The sequence below is a fragment of the Mustela nigripes genome, chromosome 10 (assembly GCF_022355385.1).
Source record: "Mustela nigripes isolate SB6536 chromosome 10, MUSNIG.SB6536, whole genome shotgun sequence".
Lineage (NCBI taxonomy): Eukaryota > Metazoa > Chordata > Mammalia > Carnivora > Mustelidae > Mustela > Mustela nigripes.
The window spans coordinates 49,164,134-49,185,397 of NC_081566.1; the positions used below are offsets into that span (position 1 = coordinate 49,164,134).

Here is a 21,264-nt window from a genome sequence, read left to right on the forward strand (position 1 = left end):
TCATGAAAACCAGAGGGCTTTCTGGATTTATAGGAATCATCACAACATGCAAACAGCTATCTTGGATGCTAATAATTTGTATCTGATCCAAGAATTGGAACAAAGATGTACACATTAGTAAGGGGCACTAGAGCTCTAACTTCTCTTTAACTTAAAGCTTACTGATTAAGTTTTAGCTTAATACACGTTCTTATTTCTGGAATGGAAGTTTAGAACATGGCCAAGGGATACGAAAACCTTGGACATGGGGCTACCACCTGAAACTATTTTATTTTCAGAAAGAAAAAACAGTAAGAAATAAAGGAGGTATTTAAATCCTCTTCTTGCAAGCAATCAGAAATCAGCTTTACTTGTGTGTAGGTTTTGAGTGTAAGAAATGAAGAGCCTTCAAGCCTTCCTAGGGCCTCCTTAAAAGCCCCCTAGTTCAAATTCACCCTTACATGTTGCTATTCTCCGAGGAAGGAGGAAAAGAAAATTTGCACTGACCCAGCTCGTGATTTACATACAGAGAGCAAATAAATGAATGGAGTGGGGGATGGGGCAGTGAGAAGCAATGTGTTTCCTTTTCAACCGCAGAAAATAAGATTACTTACCAAGAACATTTTTATCCAGGGCATATGTTTATTCCCTCTATCATTCGGCGCCTCAGTCTCTGCAAGAAATCAATTTTCCACTCTACCTTTCCCTCCTATTTCTAAAAAGAGAGCGAGAGAGGCGGATAATGCTTAAGCATCAGGGTCCAGAGGAAGACCGAGCAGAGGGCAAAAGACTCCCACGGCGCTCTTCATCCAGATCCGAGCTCGGGGAGTGAACCCATGGGGAGGGAGGGATCTTCTCTAAGGAGGGTACCGAGGGTGGCGAGGGGGAACCCTTTCACGGCCAAAATATAAATCATCTGCAAAGAGAATTACCGGCCCCTCAGTCACACAAGCAATTCCCTGGGGAAGTAGGTTTCCAAGAGGGAAGGGAAGTTCTTCAATGAAAAGAGAGAGAGAGACAGAGAGAGGAGAGAACCTAGGATTCGGGTTTCGGGTTTGGGCTCCGAGAAGGGACGGAACCAAGGAGCGCAAAAGAGAGAAGGCATAAAGCTCATCTTACCCGATCGATCGGGCGATCGTGTGGGCCGTATCGGGACGCGAAAATGGCAAGACCACGCGTTCGGCAGCAAAGCCATTGCTAGCACCCTCTCCCTCGGTCCCTGGGCAGGACTCAGAGAGGACGCGAGAGCCTCACCGCCTGTCACCCGCCTCCCCCCGGAACCGTCCTCGGAGCCTCCCAAGCTCTAGCTTCTAAAACAAGGCGTTTGGAGCTGAGGTTTCGGATGGAGGTGAATGGCCTCGAGTCGCCGGCTGCAGCATCCTCCGAGAAAACCCGACCTGGGAGAAAACCGCTCCTGCTGCCGCCCCGGCAGCTCGTAACCGCGGTTCCGCGCCCCCTTGCCTGCGCCTCGGCGCAGCGCCCCCGAAAGCGCCCGGCGACTCGGCCTCATCCGCATCTTCAGCCCTTCGACCCCCACCGTCTCCCCCACCCCATGCAAATCGCTGATGATTTGGTCATCCTAAAGTGACCACAGTGGTTTATTTGGGGGGGGGGGGGGTTGGCTGTGCTGGGCTTCCTTACTACGCCTCCCTCAGTCGCTGCGAGCGAGGGAGTTCAAGGGAAATCCTAGTGAAACACACTGATGGAATACTATTAATCCTAATAATCATGTTCCCAGCGCAGGTAACTCTTAAAGAACTGAGAGTGGGAAGATCAGAGCAGGATTTGAGAAGCAGTGCCCTCTTGAATTCTCATTGGATCCTTCTCAGCAGCCTCAATCATTCTTGCTGCTGTATCTTTCAGGATGACTAGAGCCTTGCTCACTAGTTCTCTCTTTATCTCTTGTCTTCAACACATCCTTTTACTTCTCTTTGCAGATTTATCTGTATTTCAACTCCTGTTCTCCGGGGTTACACAGCTTCTCTTTCCCCCCACGGTGTGGGCATGCACAGTCAGTAAATTTCACTTTGTCTGCCTAAGGATCATTACAAATAAGCCCCCAACCCCCAAAATAAAAGGCACCTCTCGCACATTTTTTTCTTTTCCTTGGAGGTTCATGGCTTTCTGTGTAACTGGTTTTTAGGTGGTTACATGCCACCAGGAACTGCTGATTTTTTCAAAGTTCCACCACCCTGCAGCTCATCCCTATTTTGATTTGGAAGATCATGGAATATCTGTTTGCATCCTGGATATATTTTTCTCACAGTCATCTTGCTTCCTGAAATGTCCTCTGGTAAGTTATTCTCCTTATATTTTATTAGAAATTGATTGCTAGTGTTATTTTAAATAAGCTTTGTTTCAGCAATATCTCATTGTAAAGATATTTTTGTTACTTTCGGAACTCAAAGATCTATGCGACTGTTCATTAATTAGTATATTAGTTGCAATTGTGCTACTAAGATAGAGCCCACGTAATGAATTATCCCATCACCTTTTACATTATTTATTTCTGTCTTCCTTTATATTACAGGTTATAGGAAACATTAACCATTCCTCCCCCCTCCCATTAATGCTTCTTGGCACACATTCTTGTGCCATTTGAAAGGTCACATTTTATATGTTTATCTAAGAGTAAGCTTAAACCTTCTCACAATTTCAGGGTCTGAGAAAGTTCACTGGTTTCTGATCTTCAGAAGGTTGTTCAGGTCAGCATTTGTTCATTGCAAGCAATTACATGACTGAAGGAAGACTTTTGTAAAGTGTATTTTTATGGGTTTAGCAGGACACTAAACACTAATAGCCACTCTACGGTAAGAAGAAGAGTGGGAGTTTGAAGTGCACCATTTTTTTTTTTTCTTACAATATCCCAAATCACACATGAACACATTATTGTGGGCATTGCATTTCAATTCAGACATCATATTTAGTACATTTCTGATTTCGTGAATTTAGCTGATGAACAGCTAATTGGACACGGAGTGCTCATTTCAGAGGAAGAGGGCTATCAGAAGAAAGCACTGATTATCTGGATTCTAATAAATTGAAAATCAGGGACAGACTTTATATTAAAAAATTAATTACCTCACTCTTCACACTTGTTCAACCCCCAGACTCAATTTTTAATAAGTATGTTAAAGCGTCAGTGTTTTTTGCTTTTATGAACATTTTTTATGGGTTTACCTGACATTATGAGTATCACTTCCCCTTTAAGTATAGGTATGCTGAGGAACATTTAAATCTTAGCTTTTACTTCACATATTGACAAGGACGTGGTATTAATTAAATGTCAAGCCTACATGTATTGCAGTCTCTAATACATACTAAGGTTTTAGAGTTTTCCTGTGACACCCCCTCCCCCTTACCCAGCCCCCATCAAAACAAGTTCCTGGGTTCTACATTTTCTCCTTATTGGGGTAGATGGAGGTGAGAACCTATTGTTTAAGCTTTTCTTTCTTTCCTTATGTCTTTCTTTTTTCCCCTTCATTTCCTTTCTTTTTTTCTTCTCTCTCTCTCTCTTTTTAAAATTTCTCAGAAAGAGCTATCCCCGTCCTCATTGATGGCTGACGCGACGATCTAAGTAATGTTTTTTTTTGTTTGTTTGTTTTGTTTTGTTTTTAATTCAAAAGCCCTTTTAGTTTCCAGACATAAAAGTACTCCAGCTGCAGCGTCACCCCAGCCCCCAGTCTCAGGATTCAAGGGCTTCCCCCCTCGGCTCCCACCACCAGCCCATCAGAGCAGGGCTGAGACTGTGGTCCGCACCACTAGGCGCCCCTCACCCGTCCCTAGTTTCTACCTGGTCTCTCCTTCCTAGTCTGGTCGTCCTGCCTGACAAGTGCCATCAGATGCCGCGACTCTAGTTTCAGAAACGAGGGCTTGGCATAATTCACCAATTCAAGATTCCTCTTTGGAGGACTGGTGCTATTGCGCAGGGGTGGAAGGGGGTGGGGGGTAAACACACACACACACACACGCACACACACGCACACACACACAACCCCCAAACGCAACTTTCAGTGCAGTCAGATCTTTCCTTCTTAGCCTAGTCTACTCCAGTCAAGCCCAGCCCTACGCTGGTAGGTAAGTGCGCTCTGCTGTATGGAGCCTGAAACTCCAGCTTGCGAGGGGGACAGTTAGGTCCGCGAGGCTGCGCCGCCAAGGACGCTTTCAGCGGAGGGCTAGCAACAGGCGACCGAGCCTGGCGATTTCTCCGCAGCTCCCGGCAACGCCTAAGCCACCTGGGCGCGGGGAGCGCGGACGACAAGGTGTCCGGTCGCCTGGCCGGCCGCGGGCGCTGGGCTGGGTGCTGGGTGTGGGGATGGCGGCGCGGGCAGGGAGCGGGTCCCGCACGCTGCGGGGCTAGCGCAGGCTCCGCACTCAGCCCCTGCGGCTCGCTGTGCTCGGGGTGGGCACGGGCAGCTCCGGTGCGTAGGGCGCGCCGGGGGGTCGGGGGGGGGGGTCGCCTCGGTGCCTCACGCTCCATTTCCAGGCTGCTCTGGGCCAAACTTGAGCAAAACCTCTTTTCTGAGAGGACAGACTTGGGAGCACTAGACTCTTATCAACGCCCTTTTGCATTTGCATTTTATTTACTTATTTATTTATTTGTTTGTTTATTTATTTATTTATTATTTTTAATGAGCTATAGCCTAAGACTCATAAATGACGGCTTTTCAGCATGCCTGCTTCATGAAACCATAATCGCCTTGTTCATCCCCTTGCTTAGTCGAGCTTAAGCTTGCTCACTGACTTCTCAGGCTCTGTGTTTGAGTATCACTGCTCGTCATTCCCTCTCTCTGCCTTCACCGACTGGTCAGTCCCCAACTGGGGAATCTGGGGGGGAGGTGGAGTGTGTGTGGGGGATGCGGAGAGCTGGCTTTCAAATTAGAGCTGGAGCTTGGAATACAAGGTTGAAGTTGAAGCAAAGAGTGAGGTTGGGAACCCTCTGGCTTATATGAGACGCACTTTCAAGTTGGGCTTTTATTTTTCTGTGTCCCTTTTTCTGGAGGTTGGCGGGGGGGGGGGGGGGGGGGGGGGGGGGGGGGGGCCCGGGGGGCCCCCCCGGGGGCCCCCCGGGGGGGGGGGGGGCCCCTCGGCCGCGGGTTCCTGCCGTTTCCGCAGCCAAGCAGTGGCAGAGAGTTTAGGTCTCTGATGGCTGTGCTCCCAGCCCCTAAGAGTTGAACCAGAGAGTGTTTTACTCTGCACCAGGTCGAGAACGTGATCAGCCTTGTAGAACAGAGACCTCCTTCTAATGGGAATCCGTTTGGGAATCGCTGGGGAGGCTTTACCTCCGGAGATGCCCGTTTCGAGCTGTGTGAGATGCCAGCCAGAGGCTTGAAAAGAGGAAGAGGAGCCTGGGGTTGCAAGAGAACCCTAGTATTGCTTACAAATATCCTAGCCAGTCAGATGCATGTAAGCAAAGAAGAGAGCATCAGGGTATAAAACTGTCACAACCGCTTGGAAGACAGATTCAGAATTTGGGGACTTTTGCATGCTGTTTAGATTTGTTTGTCATCATGCAGTTAAGCAGGTAAGGACTGAATGTCTATATTTTATTGACAATCATATAACCTGTATGTGACCCATCCTGGGATAATGTTTCCCTGTTTCAAGCGATGGGATACATGTATTTTCAGATGGTTCTGCTATGATGCATAACTTCTTAGTATTCATGTTGGTGAACCCTTTAAATCCATTTAAATGCTTAACAATGTTACAAAAATCATACACTGGGCAGAGGTGAAGGGAAGAAATGGGAAGGTACAGAGTTGGAGGAAGAGATGCATAGCCCTAATGAAGTATGTAAAATAGTAGTTGCAGAAATGCCTTGAAATAGTGCTCCTTGTTAAGGTCACAGACCTTAATATAAGGACAACTGGAGAATTATAAAGGGCATCTTGAACTAGTAATTTAATTCTGACTACTTGAGAGAAATGTGTAGTGGGTTATAGCCCTGTTACTGTCTCAATTTCAAAAAAAAAAATCTTGGGGTAGAGGTTGGTTGGGTTTTCAAACAGGATAAGAAAAGGGCTTGCCTAAGGCTATGTTACTTGTGACCCTAGTATAGAAATCTTTGGTCTGGAAAACCAGTTAGAAACTGAAAAAAATAAATCAGAAAATTATAGTAAATCTTCCATAAATAAGGCCTTTTTAAATTCCAGATTTTGTCGATGCAGTCCATAAATTTCTCCTATTTAGATTAGACAGAAAACTTATTTAAAATGACAAAATATTTTGAGTGTATGAAGTTTTGTTATTATTATTGATAATGTTTTGTGATGTTCTGCTTACATGTTGAAGGAGTCTGGAGTCCCCACAAAATGAAGCAAAAAATTAATAAAGCACAACCCTTAAACTATTCCATTTATTTCTAATATTTTCTCTTTTCTAAGATATTGTATTTAAGATTTTCTCTGGAAATATTTTTAGTGCTTACATTTATTGAAATGGATCCCCTGATCAATAATTTTTCTGCTTGTAAGGCTCACTGATAGCATCTTGAAAATATAAGAAAGATAATTGAAACTTTGGGTCATAAAATTGCAAAGTTACAGTGCTTTTCTTAAAAGGGAGTTTGAGGAAAGAGGTAGTTTTTACTTCAGTAGAGAAAGTAATTTGTCAATGAGTTTCAATTCCTCAATTCTTTTGCATTTTGCCTTCTAGAGTTTTATTGTAATGAACATGTTCAGTGTGTGTGTGTGTGTGTGTGTGTGTGAGAACGCCCACTTTTGGGTGGGTGAGAACATATTTATTTAAATCTACATTGCTTAATAATGTTTTCCACATGAAATATACATGACACATATATGATTAATTTCATTTATCACTTAATCAGATAGAATGTATTCTAGTGCCTCATGAAATATTTTCCTAAACTCAACATTATAATGGAGTTGTAGGCTTTTCAAATATAAAATACAGTATATCTTGGTTTTCTTCATGCAAAATGATTGGCATATTACAGATAAGTAGATCAAACCTAGGTAGGAAGAAACCTTGGGATTCTAAAAGAATGTGTGTGTTTGTGAGAGTGTGTACGTATGTGTGTGTGTGTAACTCTATATACATATTCATATACAAAATTAACCTTATTACTAGGTTTGTATGTTCTTTAAATAAACATGGAATTTCTTTTCAGATTAGTGCCTTTGTGTGTTTCTCTCTACAAGTGCAAAGAACTTAATGGGTGGGACTTCAAAACTTTGATACTTTGTTATCAACCTATGCTTCAGTTTCCTATATTCCCTCTTATTTTGATTTTTTTCATATTATCACTAAAATGAGCAGTTACTGACCAGAATAAGTGTCTGAAATTCCAGTCATCTAAAAATCAGGTGTTAGTCTGAAGTTTAGATACAAACAGCAATGTAACACCAATCTGTGGCATGTTGAGTACAAATTTAGCTTTCATGAAAAAATATCACAAAGGTATTTGGATATTATGACTATGACTTATGATTAATGAGGTAGGCTTCTAAGATCTCAACATTTTTCTCTTTGCTCTTAACAGTGGGTTATCTTGAAATGTAGAGTAAGATGGTTTTAGGATTCTTTCCTCAATGTCAGTTCCAGTTCTACTTCCTAAATACGAGCTTAGTGAAATTTCTTGACCACTCTTCATTTATTTTTCTCAACTTTCACCTGAGGAAAATAATATCTCCTTTATAGCATTGTTACAGATAAATGACATAAGAAGTGATGATGCCTTAAATAGACAAACATGCAATGAAAAAAACTGTATTTTGAGAAGATATCATTTACATTTAATTTTTTTTTCATTTTGGTTAAAGTTCTCATTCCATGAAAAAAGTAATGAGGTTGACAACTTAAAAAAAAAAATTAGTATCAAATATACTTAGTCTCTATTGGTCTATGGTGTTATGGTTTCTAATGGGTTTAAACGATATTTTCTGTTTGTTTTGATATTGTGTAGCTAAAAAACAAAACAAGTTCAAGAATACATTCCTTGAGTCACATTAGTTCTTAATTATATTATATTTACCTTGGCTTTTATGCAGTTCTGGGACAGTAGTCACATTTACAAAAATAGTTACTCTTGATTAACTTTTCAGTATCATTTAGTGAAAAGAAAGTCTGATTTCTTATCAAATTTATACTATTAACCTGATAATTCCTGTCACTTTGATTAAAGCAAGATAAAAATATTCACATGTAGCAACTTAAAAGTGGAAAAACTAAAAAAAATCAGACTTTTCAAGCATCATTTATAAATTAATATTCAGTTTACCAGAATAAATTAGGAGATGTCTGACATTGTTAATGTTTTAATTTAGCAACTACTTGGATATTTTCATTTAAACATTTAGGAATGTATCTCTATTCACTGTTATATGGTTTTATGATTTTAATATTTACAGTCCATAAGTTCTAAAGAAAAACAAAAATAATTTGGGTTTGAATACTATTGATTGCTAATAGATTATTAAAAGAAGGGGATAACGTAATAATACTTATTGTAGTATAGAAAAAAAAGATTCTCTAAAGCTGAAATTTTATCATGAACAGTAATGACTTTTCTGTTGAAAATATATCTGGAAGTTTCTTCAATCATTCTTTTATTTTTTTAAGTGATATCAAACACCCACTGTAACCATTTTATATTGGTCATCAAATATCCTCATCAATAACATTTTAAATCTTTCATTATTATCATTTCAGAACATATTTGATGAGTTATTAAGAACATTGGTATCCAATTACTCATATGTACAACTGTCCAGTTACAAAATCTCTACAGATTATGATGTCATAAACTATGAATCCACTTTTCTATATTTAATATATGAAATAAAGTATTCATGCATACAATTCTAGGATATTTTTCAATTTTATATTCAAAATAACTAATCATGAATAGCTAGTTGATGCTCTATAATTGAAATAAACCCAATTATGATTCTCTAACCAATTTCTTTTCCCCTAAGATTGAAAAATAAAACTAATATATTTTAATGAGTTGACTGGATTCCTAGGTATTTACCATGAAACAAATAGTTGTGTTGATTTTTAAAATATTTCATTTTAACCAAGAAAGTGTAAATTCAGATGTTGAAAAATGACATACATCCTAAAAAATTAAGAGGTCTCATAGATTCTTACTCTTCCATATACATTGTTATTTCTTAAACACAATGTATAATTTCTCACAATTTTTACTTTTTATTAAATTTTCAGTTAAAAATAGCCTTTATCTTCAGTTAGACCTATTTTTATTTATAATTAATGTTTTAGGAGTGTTTCTTTTAATGCCTAAACCCTAATTTACTCAGATATAGATGCCTTTGAAAGCACCCAAAGCATAACAAATTCCCTTTAATAGCTAATAAAGAAGCTACCATGTTATAGTTCCAGCAAATTAAATCTATAAAATACCCATTTATTGATTAAATTAATAAATATGTTAACATTACATTCAAATGTATTGTAGCTCTCTGCTATATAAGAATTATTGTCTCATAATGGTGTGTTTCATTTAAATTCCATTATAGAGTTATTGTGAAAGAATACTTATAGATAGACTTATTCTCCCTGATTTCTGTGAATATCAGCCAACCTCATCAGGATTGAGCTGTTTTTTATTAACTTTTCTGAAGTCTTGCATTTTGTTAATTTTAAAAGCTATCTCTAGAATATTGCACTATTAAAAAACAATCTTGCCTTGGGAAGAGCAGAACTGAGTAGGCATGCATTTTAGATTTTCGCTGTCAAATAGTGGCCAGAATATAAGCACACTGTTACTTTATAGATTCATTAAACACTTATTCTCACAACTGGAAAACATTTTCTTTAAAATGTGTCAGATGATGTCCACAGATGCAAGGTAGTTTGGGGAAAAAGTGATTTAATCTAACTAAAAAAATATTTAAAAAAATTAAAACTACGTTCAATCAAGCATCAGATTATCGAATCACATGTTGTATATATGTGTTCTTTGTAATTTGTGATATCTTTGATAGAGAAACCTTTTAAGATACAAGTTTTTCTTAACAGCTCTCAGATATGCAATTTAATACTGTGTGCAGAAGCTTCTTCTGTTGTAGCTAAAGTAAATATAGAACAAAATTAATTCAATCAGGAAGTCCTGGTGTAGACAATACATTTAAGTGTCTTTCATGTCTTTAGTAGGTAACATTTCTGATGGTTTGAAAATCAGACCTCTAAATTTACATAGAGATGATAGAACAGTCTTTTTCAGAAGTGAACACCTGTTAAACAATAAACAGTTTAAATTTTTAGAAGAAAATCATTAAAGGGTACATAAATTTTGCAGCAAAGTTGTTAAAAAATGATCCTTTTCGATAATTAACTCATGCTTCTCTCAATATTTTTTTTATGTAATGGCAAAGATTAACATATAGGCTAAGTATAGCTTACACAAAACATTCAAATTGCATGACTTTTTGATTGTTCATTCAGACCCGTCACTAATAAACAAAGACAAAGTTAAGTACATTTTATAAATGTGGTAAGTATTGTTTTGGAGATTATACTATGGAATAATGTGACAGACCAGAAGTCTCCAAAATAGAATAAAAAGGATCTGTCTATTATTAATCAACAACAGTAACAACTAGAAAGTTGGGTGTGTTTTTTTGTTGTTGTTGTTGTTTCTTTTTACAAATTTCATTCCAAAAGGAGTTTTAAACAACTTAACATTAACTCAAAAACTTTATTGAAATAGCAATTATTATGGAATATGTGTTTCCCAATTTGTAAGCTGTGCTCTTTTGTGCTTATGAAAAGTTTCAACAATTACCCAAAAACAACATTTTCACATTGTGAACACAGAGAAGGGAATCCAGTCTTCTCTGTGAATTGAAACTTAAAATTTATAGCTAAAGAAAAGGGACTCCTGAACAAATTCTTAAGGGATACTCCGCATATCTTTTAAAATTAAATTTAAAACTTCTTTTTATTTTTTTATAAAGTACTTATTTTAAGCATCTTTCTCCCCTTGTGTGGAAACATAGCTTATGGATTTATAAGCTTCTTTTCCCGGAACACACAGATTTTTGTAATATATCCCTTCTTATTTGAGAACTTTTAGATCGGGCACAGATTATTGACTTTTTAAAATTTTTATTATTATTTTTTTAGAGAGGGAGAGGGAGAGAGAGAATACCAAGTAGACTCCCTGCTGAGAGCACAGCGAAGACAGGGCTTGATCCCACGACCCTCAGATCATGACCTGAGCTGAAATCAAGAGTTCGTTGCTTAAGAGTCTGAGCCACCCAGGTGCCCCTTGATGTTTTAAATGTATAGCTATCTTTATACTTTGGCTAATTATGTTTGAATGGTGACAAAACAATGGAGGAAATTAACTTTGAACACTCACATTCCCTCTCAGAACTCTAGCAGGTTTTCATTTGTATCTGTCATCCATCCATGAAATGCAGATGTTTTATAATCATAAAAAGATAGGCCAGGATGAATATGAAAGATCACTCCTGTCATTACTCCATTTTAAACCTATGCTTGACAGCTGCTATTTAAGAAAATCAATTCTGATTTAAAGAATCAGCGCCTTCATATAAATAGCTGTGATTTACTGTTTAAAATATTTATTTCTCATCAATAATATTGAGTCAGTAAGGTAAACAAGAGTTTTATCTAGCTCTCTGCATGATTCTTTCATCATAAAAGTGACAAAAATGTAACATGCTTTCCTCTATTTTAGCTATAGATTTGTAGAGATCTAAATTGAAGATGACAATTTATTTACTCAGGATTTGAAACTACACAACTATTAACTGTTCATTAAAATTTATTTATTACCAAATTTCAGTTTCAGGTAATTCCCATAACATTGATACCTGTGGTTATTATTTAGAAGGTAATTTCTGACAAGTTCAGACAACATGATTTTAAAAATTACCACTAGTGCATACTTGATACTCTCAGTATAGCTAATCAGTTAGACATAACAATGTCCCTTTTATGCTTTCTTTATAATATCCTTCAAAAATCTGGCTTTTTTATGTAAAAATTATTTTCAAGAACATAAATTGTTTTTCATATTGATTTATATTCCTCTTCTTTAAAAAAATATATTTATTTATTTTAGAGAGACAGATACAGAAAGAGAGAGCATGAATAGGATCAGGGATAGAGGGAGAGGAAGAGAGAGAATCTTTTTTTTAAGATAATTTTTAATTTTTTTATTAACATATAATGTATTATTAGCCTCAGGGTACAGGTTTGTGAATCGCCAGCTTTACACACTTCACAGCACTCACCATAGCACATACCCTCCCCAATGTCCATAACCCCACCCCCCTTCTCCCAACCCCCCTCCCCCCAGGAACCCTCAGTTTGTTTTGTGAGATTAAGAGAGAATAAGGGAGTGAGAGAAAATCTTAAGCAGGCTCCCCACTCAGCCCAGAGCCCAATGTGGGGTTTCATCCCAAGACCCCCAGATTACAATCTAAACCAGAGTCAAGAGTTAGACACCCAACAGACTGAGCCATGCAGGTACCTCTCACTTTGCTTTTCTTTTGAAATTTAGTATCTTAAGTTCTCTATAACTTTCTAAGTTTGAAGACAATTTGAGCTATTTTAGAAGTTAAAGTAATCTAGTGACAAGAATGGTCCTTGAGAATACCAGATATTTTCAAACTTGTATGTTCGGGAAAAATAGAGCATATTATCAGGAAAGACTTCAGACAAGCTACAATATACGACCAATATCAGGCACTACAGGACTAGCTACCACATGAAAATATTGGCCATCCCGGCATCTTTGGCAAATGGTAAGATGTGCATTCTTCAACTAGAAACACAGAGTTCTAACATGCCCTCCTTAGATGGTGGTTTAGAGGGCACTGGAGAATGGTAGATAAAAATTTAACTACTTGTTGCTGGATTGGTTTGCTTATTGTAAATCATCTCTTTTTGTTGTTAGTTTTGGTTCATTTTAAAAAGTATTTATTGATCAATGGTTTGCACTGGGGTACACCTTGGAAATATAACAATGAAAAGATGTAACAATTGTACATAAGAGGCTTACAGGTTTTTTGGTATTTGTAGTACATTTTGTTTTAATTAATCCACAAAGGCAAATTTAATACTTGACCACTCATTTTATTTTCACACATGTTCAATTTTGATATTACAAATCTAATTCTCTTTGAGGGAAGAAGAAGTTTGTCATATTCCTCAGTATAAATATAGGTCAATAAAGAATGAATTTTCTATCCAGTTAGAAGATTATAAGAGAAATGTAGGAACCAGGACGGTTGTGCAAATAAAACCATAACAATTCTCAGAGTAATGACTTCGTTGACATTTTATCATGATTTGTGTTGTTTTGTTTTGTTCTTAAATGTTAGCTTATTTTTAATGACAGTATTTCCAACGTGTTATACCTTTTTGTTTTTTAGTAACTAAAATTAACAACAACAACAAAAAGATTAACATTATAAGAATTTACTTTACAAATTTAATTTTCTTATTATTCGGGCGTTCTCTGGGCCAAATTATTTTATTAATGCTATAGATGCATTAGTGAATAAAAGAGATACAAATACTTGCCTCATGTTGCTTGTACTGGAATTGCAGTGGTTATAACATTATTATAGGAATTATTGAAGAATTATAAGAATTACCCTTTGAATTTAATGATATCTGTAAGGAAGACTAGAAGACAAGTTTAGGAGTCCACTGACAATATTTATAACCATACACTCCTAGGTTAAAAACACTTGAACACTTTCTATAGATGAGTAAAAAGAACCTGGAAATTATTATTTTGAAATAAAAAAAAAATTCTGTGGACTACTAATCAGTACCTTTTAAACAAACTTTAATAATTTTACTGGACTTTCCTTGAAAGTGCCTTAAATGTAATATTTCCTTTGTGTGCGACTTCAGAAGGTATACTCCTATTTATATATCTCCATATAATAACTTCTAATTAAGTAGCCCATTTCACCTTATAGCCCTGCTTAACTCCAAGGTAAATTTTGGTTCTATTCTAGAACAAGAGATTTATTGTCCATTTGGTTCCAAACCAACATTTCTATACTTCAGCCCAGCACTATGTCTTAGTCGTAAACTATATTAGTTTATTATTATATTTTTACAATGGTATATGCTTTCACTGAACAACAATTTAGTATTACACTTTTAGTTTTTATCCAGGATCATTATTGAAAAATTTTTTTAAAAAGCATTTTTAAAACTTTGCAAAACTGTGACTGAAGTCATTATCCGTAAAGTCAGAGGCAAAATCTTTATTGTGCTTGTATTTGCATAGTACTTACAGTCCTTTTTCAAAATGATTTCCCCAAATCTCTTTAAATTGATATTTATGTGGGATGCCTGGGTGGCTCAGTGAGTTAAGCCTCTCCCTTCGACTCAGGTCATGATCTCAGCGTCCTGGGATCAAGTCCTACACTGGGCTCTCTGCTCAGCGGGAAGCCTGCTTCCCCCCCCCTCTGCCTACTTGTGATCTCTCTTTCTCTCTCTGTAAAATAAATAAATAAAATCTTTTAAAAAAATAAATATGCACTTATGTGACAAAATTATTTTACTGATGAAAATTGTTTTATTCTCCTTACAAGCCAGGATGTTTTATTTATTATTATTATACAAGAAAAAGCAGAATCTTATTCCTACTTACAGTAACCATATTAAATACAGATGTCTGTAACTATTATTTCCATTCCATTTCTATATGTATATATATATAATATATATATATATTATTTTAATCTTTATTTTTAAAGTATTTATTTATTTTACCATTGATTATATCTCCTATGCTGTACTTTTCATCCTTGTGACTTATTCATTCCATAGTTGGACGCCTATATCTCCCACTGTGCTTCACCCCCCTCCTCCCACCCCACATCATCCATCAGTTTGTTCTCTGTATTTGTGGATGTTTGTGCTTTTTTGTTTGAAATTTTTAAAGTTCCACACGTACATGAAGTAATATGATATTTGTCTTTCTCAATCTGACTTATTTCACTTTGCATAATATCCTCTAGATCCATTCATGTTGTCACATATGGGAAGATCTCATTCTTTTTATGACACTATAATATTCCATTGTTGTCTTCTTCATTCATCTATTGATAGATACTTGTGTTGCTTGCATATCTTGGTTATTGTAAATAATGCTGCAATAAACATAGGGGTACATATATCTGTTCAAATTGTTGCTCTTGTTTTTCTTGTGTAAATGCTTTGTACTGGAATTAATCGATCACAGTATTCTATTTTTAATCTTTTGGGGAATTTCCATACTCTTTTCCACAATGAATGCTCCAGTTTGCATTCTCATCAACAGGGCAGGAGGTTTCTTTTTCTTCTTCTTCTTTTTTTTTTTTTTTTTTTTTTTTTTTTACATTTTTCAAGCCATCACTTGTTACTTCTTGTTTGCTCAATTCTCACTGTTTTGTCAAGGATAAGGTATTATTTCATTGTGGGCTTGATTTTCATTTCCCTGATGATAAATGATGTTGAGCATCTTTTCATGTGTATGTTGGCCATCTTTATATCTTCTTTGGGAAAAAAAAAAATCTTTATTTTAAACTCTTTTACTATACTGGTAATCAAAGATATTGATTATAATAAATTTTCAGAAGCCTTTCTCATACTCTACTTTAAAATTAGATTCTGCCATCTAAGTATACTAAACATCTTGCATCTGAACGTAATTATTTTCTGACCACTTTTCCTTATGAATTAAAATTAAGTACAATCCAAATCTTACCAAAATATTTTGTTATATCACTTATGTTCAAAAGCCAAGATATTTTATGTTTAAAATATAAAAACCCAAGTGACTCTTGAACTTTGGACTTTTAAGAATTATATCACCTGATTTTGAAGAATTAAGGAATGGAATTCACCTTCTGTTCATTTTTTCTAATCAGCTCTACCATTAGGTAGTATCATTTAACTTCTTCTTTATTGGTAGGACAAGATTGTATTGACAGGATCAAGCAGGAGATTAGTTCCTTCTGCAGTATATACTCCTCAGAGGAATACTAACCCTCATTAAGATGGAAAACACTTAAAGCTGTAATTCAGAGGCACTGTATTGCCTGATCAGCTAAAATAAATAATGAGAAGGACCCACTGGACTATAGGCTTAGCGGAGTTAAATCACTGGAAAAATTCACTTTTCAGGCTAATCTTAACCTATACAACATGATTTAAAACAAGCTAGTTAAAATTAAAAAACAAAAAACAAACAAACAACAAAACAGAAAAGGAAAGTGAAAAAGTATAGTAATAAAGCATTTCTAGCAGATTAATATAATGGCAATCTCTTGCTGGCTTAGGCAGACATAATGAAATATCCCATGAACAAAAGAAAAAAATAAAGGAATTCAGTTCAGCGTGTGTTCCAAAAATTTACCAGATCTAATGTTAATGTTAAACATTAGTGGCCACAAGGATTACTAAAACATAATCCCTGCCAGCAAGTCCTTCATAAACTGGTCATGTGAAAAAATGGGTTAAAAATGATAATAGTAACATATTTGTGAAAATCCATCTAGTCAGCAGTTATTTTAAGAATTTTAAAACTAATATATTGGAAAGGATTTAAAGTAGTTATTAACCCACAGGACATTTGTTTTTAAAATTGAAGAGGAATTGCTATTTCAAATAAAAATGCATTCTGTTATTTTTTAAGTTCCTGATTGGATACCTTAGTTTTCTGTAATACCTAAAGTTATATGCTTTTTTGCTTTAGGGATTATCACATCTTTTTTGTTTTTTTATAAATCTGTTCCCTTTTATTGAGGGAAATTGAAAGAATTATCAATGCATAAGGAAAAGAAAAACAAAACAAAACAAAAAACCCTTTTGGTATAATTTCCAGATATACCAGTGACAAATCGCATAGCTAAAAGTCAGAATGACTTTTTTATTTTCCCCATGTCTACACATGGTTGTTTACTTCAACAGGTGCACAAAGGAAAAGCAATCATTTCTCTATACTCCTGGTGGAATACAGAAAAGAGAGTGGCAAAATTCTGCCTATCTATATAGAAAATGATATATATAAAAGATTTTATATCTTGATGAATTTATTGACATCTTTATATAATAAAATGACTAATTCTACTCCATTAGGTTATTTAAAAATTTATTACCTTTAAATAAACAATGTCTAAATTAAGGAAGAACAATTTAAGGTCGTTTGAAGTCTAAAATTATAGCACATAACTGGTTATTTAACTAAAGCCATCAATTAATATGTCATTACTAAAGTAATGATGTAAATCATTGAATAATGGAGCTCTTATTTTTTATTAATTTGACTATATACAATATATAAGTCTCGAATGTGCAACAATGAAAATCCATATGTATATGCATATAGGTAGATGATGCATTAAATTATCCATATATCTTTGAATATGTTTACTAAACTTAACAGTTGAGTTTACCACTTTAGAAAAGCAATGCCTTTAAAATGATTTTCCTCATATCCAGGGATTTTTTCCTGCAAGTAATACTATAAAATATATATATATTTAGTTGTATTCTTGATTTTTCACATTATTATTCCTTAAAATAACAATTGCTAAAATGATCTTCATATTCTTGTCATTATCTGGCATTTTTGAGGACATAAGAAAACTGACCTTAATTAAAAATATATCATAGCATTTCAGCAAAATATTAAAATCATCTCATTCTACTGAAATGTTATTAAGTGTCCCATTTTGAGACACGATCTCTGTTTTATGTATGTTGGATATTATTTTTCCTTTTTGCAATACTATAAAGCAATTTTTAGTAAGATTGCATCATTAAGTCTTTCGGAGTAATATCGTAATTTCTCTGAAGAACGGAGAGGTAAATTAAATCATGCTGACCATTATTATACTTTTTAATCCAATAAATAATACATGTAATCAAAAAAAGTAGTTTTTTGATATTTTTAGTTTATGGTACATGTCTTTAAATATATGACACAGAATCACATTTAGTTGATTAAACTATAACTTTCATTGAAAAATTAAATTAGATGAAGCAGATATGCTTTGAAAACCTGTAATATGAAAACTTATATTATGAAAACCCATAATACTCAGATCACTTGGTTCTAATAGACTGAGAAAAAACTCCCACTTTAATTTTTAATTTTATTTTATATTTCTAATATTTAAATTTTCCATTTTATTTTAGTATTTGTTTTTTTTTTTTTTTTTTTTCAGGGAGGGGAAAGGAAGGGCAGACATTGAAGAAAAGAGAATTTTTTTTTTCCCAAAGATTTTATTTGAGAGGAAGAGAGCAAACAAGAGAGAGAGAGAGATAAAGTGAGAGAACACGTGTGGCAGGGAGAAGCAGAGGGAGAGGGAGAAGGAGACATCTGGCTGAGGCAGAAGCCCAATGTGGGGCTAGATCCTAGGACTCCAGGATCATGACCAGAGCCAAAGTAGATGCTTAAGCTTAACTGTCTGAGTGACCCAGATTCCTCAGAAAGAAAGAGAATCTTAAGCAGGCTTCAAGCCCAGTACGAAACCATACTGGGAGCTGGATGCCACGACGCTGAGATCATGACCTGAGCTAAAAATCAAGAGTCGGACGCTTCACTGACTGAACCACCCAGGTGCCCCTATTTTCTATTTTAAAATTTTATTTTGTTCAAGAGCACTTCATTAAGTGGCAACAAAAATCCTAATAAATAACTTTCGATCTGCAATCAGTTCTGATTAAGTTGCAGTTCGGTGTAATAGGGAGAGCATGGTTTTCAATTTGGCTTCAAGAACATTGGCATTCAGTCCTTGCCTGCTGCTTATTTATTCACCTTGAACCTCTGTCATCTCAACAAGCTAATGGTGATAACAATTTATACTGTATTGTGTTGCTAGGAGGTGAAATAAGGAAATATTGGTAAAATGCTTGACATATCAAAAGAGCTTGATAAAATAATTTCTTGGGGCGCGTGGGTGGCTCAGCGGGTTAAAACCTCTGCCTTCAGCTCGGGTCATGATCCCAGGATCCTGGGATCGAGCCCCGCATCAGCTTCTCCGCTCAGCGGGAAGCCTGCTTCTTCCTCTCTCTCTCTCTCTGCCTGCTTCTCTGCCTACTTGTGATCTCTGTCTGTCAAATAAATAAATAAAATCTTTTAAAAAATTATTAAAAATAAAATAAAAGTAATTTCTTGAGAAGAAAATAAAAATAGTATGTCATTTTCATCATCATTGTCTTTTTTTTTTTTTTCTCTAATGAAGTTTGGAAGGTTTTCAATTAAAGTTACCTCTAGAATATGACCTTTCAAATCGGGGGGGGGGGGACGAGCTATTCACCTGCTGTTTCTATATTATTATTATTTAAATTCAAAAGTGATAACATAGTAAGATATATACGGTGCTTATTAGTGAGAAGAGAATCTATGTTTGACTCTACCTTTGAACTCTTATTCATTTGGTCTATCTTTAGAAACTATGAACAATAGAACATAAATGAAAAGACCCTAAGTTTTTCACAATTATATGCATGATCATGATAATTTCTTACCACTGAATTTAAAGCTAATAATTTTGATTCTATGTCCTTGTTCTTAATGGTTTTTTACTTAATGGTTTTTTATTAAGAATGCTTTGCTTTGATAATACTTGAACATGCCATTCACCTTCATGATTTGGACACCTGGACCATTATATCAGGACTCTCTTTCCCTCCTTTCTCAACTATAAAAGCTGTTCTCATCCTGAGGTATGGCTCAGATGCTAAGTCCTCTGTAAAGCTTCCTCTTCCCCCATAGAAGGAGTTTTTCTAACCTTGTCATCCATATCACATTTATTACACCTCAATTTAGTACTTATTTAATCACCATTTGTTCAGTCATTCAACCAATACTTATTAAGCAACTTTATTTCAGGTACTATGCTACCTGTACCCCAGTTGTCGCTAAAGTAAGAATAATTATTGTCCTTCTAAAACTAAGTCTAATTGGAGGCAGGGGAGATATGCAGCCAAAAAGACAAAATATACACATAAATATACAATGTAACTGTAATATAATAGATGAAGTAATGGAATCAAGAAATAAGGCCAACCAATTTTAAAGACTCTCAGAAAGCTTTGTGGAGAAATGATAATCTAGTCTGAAATCGAAAGATAGGTAAGGATTGGGCAAGTGAAGGGATTCAAGTAGAAATAATAGTTTAGGTAGAATAAATTGCATATGCAAAGATGCTGAAGAAAGGGAGAAAGTGAGGTGAATTTGAGGAATAAAATTATGACAGAAATATAGCTGTTTGGCTGAGAATTGTGGTGGCATACACAGGGGAGAGATACAGATGAAGGATTAAGTAAGGGAAGATAATTTTATAAATTATCTTAAAGAGTTTGGACGTTATCCAGGGGGCAGGTGACACAAAATCATAAGTGGGGTAAAGAGTTATTTGCTCAAATTTAACTTTATAGCAAGACAACTCTAGTAAAAACAAAACGAAAGAGAAACAAACAAATTGGGGAGACCCACATGGGTGTTAAGAAAAGCAATTATGAAGCTATTGTAGTAATACAGAATGAGACTATGCTGGTAGGTTGGGGGTACAGCATGACCCACTCAAGTGAAGTGGGTGTGGAAAGAAAGTGATAGATTTGATGATTTGATTCTTGGGAGGAACTTGGGAATTGATTGGATATATGTCATGAGTGAGAAGGTAGAGGAAAGTAGGATTTTACCTTAAAACTCTGGAAAACAGTATAGGGGTTCCTTAGAAAGTTGAAAATAGAGCTATCCTACAATCCAGTGATTGTACTACTAGAGATTTATCCCAAATATACAAATGTAGTGAACCAAAGGGGCACCTACACTCCAATGTTTATAACAGCAATGTCCATAATAGGCTAGGAAAAAAGCCCAGATGCCCATTGACAGGTGAATGCATAAAAAAAGATGGTGTGTGTGTGTACACACACACACACACACACACACACACACACACACAGAAATATTATGCAGCCATCAAAAATGAAATTCTGCAATTTGCAATGATGTGGATGGAACTAGAGGGTATTATGCTAAGCGAAATACATCAATTAGGAGAAGGCAATTATCATATGATCCCATATGTGGAATTTAAGAAACAGAAGATCACATGGGAAGGGAGGGAAAAATAAAACAAGATGAAATTAGAGAAAGAGACAGACCATAAGAGACTCTTAATCATAAGAAAGTAACTGAGATTCCTGGAGGGGAGTAGGGTAGGGAGACGGGGTAACTGGGTGATGGACATTAAGGAGGACTTGTGATGTAATGAGTGTTGGGTATTATATAAGACTAATGAA

General features: G+C 35.8%; 1 protein-coding gene across 4 annotated transcripts in view; it reads left to right on the forward strand.

The window, feature by feature from the left end:
* Positions 1-2,185: 2,185 nt before the first annotated feature.
* The window catches only part of BRINP3 (BMP/retinoic acid inducible neural specific 3), a 399,028-nt gene continuing 379,949 nt past the window's right edge, over positions 2,186-21,264 (forward strand). For 2 of the 4 annotated variants that reach the window (XM_059413324.1, XM_059413327.1), the window contains exon 1: positions 2,186-2,272. The gene's annotated coding sequence lies outside the window, so the exon portion shown is untranslated. Of the gene's footprint in view, positions 2,273-3,940; positions 4,057-5,090; positions 5,504-21,264 lie in introns of those variants that run through there. The other 2 variants (XM_059413325.1, XM_059413326.1) reach the window with 2 other exon arrangements.